Source organism: Thamnophis sirtalis, unplaced genomic scaffold (genome assembly GCF_051295495.1).
Source record: "Thamnophis sirtalis isolate CommonGarterSnake01/CBP01778 unplaced genomic scaffold, rThaSir2_p1.2 scaffold_14, whole genome shotgun sequence".
NCBI classification, from domain to species: Eukaryota; Metazoa; Chordata; class Lepidosauria; order Squamata; family Natricidae; genus Thamnophis; species Thamnophis sirtalis.
Genome location: NW_028261394.1, coordinates 37,031,304 through 37,036,078, shown reverse-complemented (window position 1 = coordinate 37,036,078; position 4,775 = coordinate 37,031,304).

Below are 4,775 nucleotides of genomic sequence, written 5' to 3'. Positions count from 1 at the left end.
ACGCGGAGCCCCGTTCGGTTCAACGGCCGCCAACTGCGAAGGCCTGCGCACGCCTGCCTGCCTCTTGCAGCCTTAACGCGCAGGCCGATGTTTAGTCCCAATTGAAAGGTTGGGGGCGAGCCAGGATCGGAAGCGCTCCCTTGAGCGCGGCCGGGAAACAGTTGGCACGGATGGAGTGACCTGGCGCCGACCTCTGTTGCGCTCAGCCCGCGCTCTAATAGACCAGTGCTTTCCAAATATGGGTAAATTACCCAAAACTGGGTACAAATGTTTTTTTGGGACGGGGAAATAAGGACCCACTAACCCACGGAAAACAATCACAACGGGAATATTTAAATAAAGTCTTTCCTTTTTTTTGGTAAAAGCTTTTTTATTTTTCCATTTTTAAATACGTACATTTTTTTTCCTTAAACAGTGTGTCGTCTGGGTGCAAATATCTCTGCAACATTCTTCCATAAATTATAATGCATTATACAATTAAATCTTGTAAGTCTTCTTGTCCCCAATTTGGGTCTGAGCCTGGTGGACGCCAGACAAGAGGTGCAGGTTTTCTGATTGCTTTTTATTGGAGTACTCCCAAGAAAAAGGGTTCCTGGTCAAAAGGCCAAGAACAAAGGATTAAGTGAGTTTTATACATTTTCACTAAAGGAGAAGGGACAAGGTGAGATAACAAGATATATCATCTAATAAACATTTTAGCAATAATTCTACAATTTGTTCTATTGGTCTATAGCTATCCCATTCCTAACCCTTGGTTAATGAATGCCCTAGGAATTATCTAATGCACATTTCATTTGCCGCAGGCCTTCTCTATTTCTAACTTTTAGCTGAGGTCTGCAAGTTGTCTAATTCTTGTTACCTTTTATCAGCTTTCTAGCTACCTATAATTTCTACAAGCTTTACAAATACGTATTTCCTGTTGATAAGCATTCTTGGCAGACAGACACACACACACCCCAATTACAATCTTCCTGGTTTACTTTCAAGTGTGTGCCATGAGGTTGCTTTATTTTAGCAACCAGCCCACCAGTCTCTTCATTTCCTTCTTAATATACCTTCTAGTGTATCTTTATCTTCTCTGATCTCCGTAATCACCCTCCACATATGACTATATGACACATATGACCACATATAGTCATTTATATGACTATAAATATGTGTGTTTGTGTGTGTAGTATTTGTGCTGATAAATAAATAAAGGGAGACTAGTATAGATCTATTTCAAGCTATTTAGCTCTCATCAGCTAGCCATACCCTTACTGGGATTCGAACCTGGGCTGTATTGCATATTAGGCAGATGTGTTAACCACTAAGCCACAGGCTCTGATCCGTTATCAGCTGAGCCAGGGAGAAAGGTATATATTTAAAGTCACAACCCCTGGTATGCCCATATATATATATGTCTCTAGTTATTCGGTTTTTCTCCCGCGTAAAATTTTACGCGGGAGAAAACCCAAATAACTAGAGACCTACATACTAACACCCGCGAAAACCTCAGAAAACAAACAAACAAACCATACATACATACATACATACATACATACATACATACATACATACATATTCATCACCAAATCTCTAGAATGTAAAGCCTACAAACTTGAAATTTGGCATGTACGTTCTTTTTATGTATACAATAATAACATTGTTTATCAGCACAAATACAACACAATAATAACATTGATTATAGTTATTTTCATCATATGCCTACTAACAATGATCATTTTATTCTTATCTCTATCTTCATACATTTTCTATTCTTTTATCTTATTTTATTTCCAACTTCCTTTTTTATTCTCTAACCATTGATAAAACACCTCCCATATCATATAATAGTCAGATTGTTCTTTTTCCTTAATTGCCCATGTCAATCTCTTCATTTCTGCACATTCTAATATTTTCCTAATCCCATTCTCTTCAGTAGGAATCCCTTCACATTTCCAATATTGCGCAAATACAATTCTAGCTGCAGTTAATATATGAATAATTAAATATGTATTCTCTTTAGGTTTCAGGTAATATCCCCAACAAAAATATTTTTGGTTTTAACTCAATACGTTGTTTTATCATCCTTTCCAACCATATCTTTATCATATCCTTTGCACTTAAAACCCCTTTGGGTTTGCAAAATAAGAACCTGATTGGGTGTTTTGCAGATTACTGTGCCTGGAATTACAGTGTTTCTGGCTGTTCCAGCGCTGATTTGGGAATTGAACATCTGGAGGAGACATGTACTTGGAGGAAGGTTATTTTAAGGTTATTTTAAGGTTATCTAGCCATGATTACAATTAATGTAACCAACATTTAATCGGGCCGGTTTTTGGGGGTTCACAGAAGACACATTAAAATTATGACCTCATCACACTGGCAAGGCTTTCATTTTGTGTGTGTTTGTTCATCTTACCCCAGACAACCATTATCACATTTTCCCCCCTTTGGCTTAATATGTATATATTACTAAAACTCTCCTGTCTGTTACCTTTAACTGTGTAAACCGTTGCATTATAAGACAACATTTTTTAAACCAAGGTGCCTTAAGTGGGCTAATTTACAGAATGCATCCAAAATCTGGGAACACTGACTCCTATGGAATTGAAATTTGGCAAATGTTGAAAAAAAAGTAAAACATTGATGACATAAAACATATCCCAAAGCATTTTATCAGATAATAAAAATTCTATGGCACAAAGCAATTCCTGATTTTTGTGCTGTCCAATTTAACGTGGGGTAATTTCGAGGCAGGTAGATCTCCCTGGATCTGGTAAGAAAATATGACCCAACAGGCTTGTCTATAGCTGAGTTTAAACCCAGGCATTGTAGAATGTAATATAAACCACAATGGACCATAGTTGGTTTCATCTTATTGAACAATGAAAAGACATTGTTTGGAAACTGTGGCTTTTGATTTTACAAAGATAGACGTTGCAGTTAAATTATGGCTTAACCTAGTAGCTGAAAGTGCATCTGGCGTGTCTTGAAAAATATGCTTTTTATTACGAGCAGTGCACTGTTGTACTGAATTTTATTGAGACACCTTGCTCATTTCAAACTAGCTAGCTTTGGGCACAGGGGAAAAGGAAGGGGAGGGACCCTTTTGGGACAAAGTGGCACCCAACCGTAATCCATCATAATTCAGGGCTCGGCACCATGCTGAGTTACCAAATGGGATGCAAACGCCACCGCTCCCAAAGCATGTATCTGCTGCTAAAAATTATATTAAAAGAGTCTACCCTCGCAGGATGGCCCTGTGAACTGATGTGAATAATTGGAACTGGCAGGATGTATGTTGTGTACAGCAAGGTGCAAATCTATTAACTGAAGAGCTGGAGGCAAGGAGACGCAAAGGTCAAGTTTATGCCTTTCAATGAAATTGGTTACTCAGAAAAGGTGCTATGAAACTCTGCTGGATTTTCATCACCCTGGATGAATACAGTTCACCCCTACAGCCAGATTTATAGAAATATCAGTCACTCTGGATGAATGGCTGTCCTCATTTGTTTTGTCACCCATAGAGGTTGTAGAATGGAGGAAAGGCAGTATATAGAGGTAATCCTTGACTTACAACAGTTCGTTCAGTGACTGTTGAGACTCACAACGGCACTGAAAAAAGTTCCCCTCGCACATGTGTGCTAGTTGTTCCCAACTCTAGGGGGCAGTGCTCATCTCCGTTTCAAAGCTGAAGAGCCAGCACTGTCTGAAGACGTCTCTGTGGTCCTGTGGCCGGTATGACTAAATGCCGAAAGTGCACGGTACGCTGTTACCTTCCCACCAAAGGTGGTCCCTATTTTTCTACTTGCATTTTTACGTGCTTTCGAACTGCTAGGTTGGCAGAAGCTGGGACAAGTAACAGGAACTCACTCCGTTACACTGTGCTAGGGATTCGAACCTCCGAACTGCCTACCTTTCTGATTGACAAGCACAGCCACTGAGCCACTACGTCCCTTCCTGCATACCAAGATCTAATTTGATCTTCCGATGCACCCGGTACGCACCCAGGGAGAACAACATTAGGGGAAGAACTTTTTAGCTGTTGCAAATATCTGCTAAGTGGCTGATTAAGAGCAGACAGAACATCTGGCAGGGCAGAACATGCAAACATGCTTAGCACCAGCCTGGTGACATAAGATAGCCACCGGGTTTTCTGCAATTCACATTCTCGGCAGAAGCGATAAGACCTTGGACAAGTTGCCAAGGAGGGACTGTCTTCTGTGTTTTACACCCCAGCTCGGTTGTTAAAAATGTATCGAGCAATTTAAAAAAACCATCAGCCTGGTAAGAAGATAATGTTATTGGCTAAACATGAAAAACTGGACTGTCTGTCCTGAATTCTGCAGGCATAAACCAAAGGTGGGCAGATCCAGCCACAGAAATTCAGCTGCTTAGAACACAATAATCCTCACTCACCATGAAACCACAAATACGCCAACCTATTTTTTGTGCTCCTCTCCATCACAAATCATGGCATTCAGGAGCCTGGCTGGTTATATACACAGTTGACACTTTCCTTTGGGACCTCAATTTACCTCCAGAATCTAGTTCTGCTTGTAACCGAATCTCAACTCAGCTCAGTTGGCTTTTTTGTTATAGAACAGGACTCCGGGAGAGTTTAGGAAGAGCAATTCAAGTTATGAAGCAGATTCAGAAAACCCGGGATCCTCAAGAAAGGGAAATGGCCAGGATCCTTCAGACAAAATGACTAGAATTTCAGTTCAGCTACTAGATGCTTTGGTTTTTAAAGGAAACAAACACACATTGTCTTTCAACCCTCTATTTAA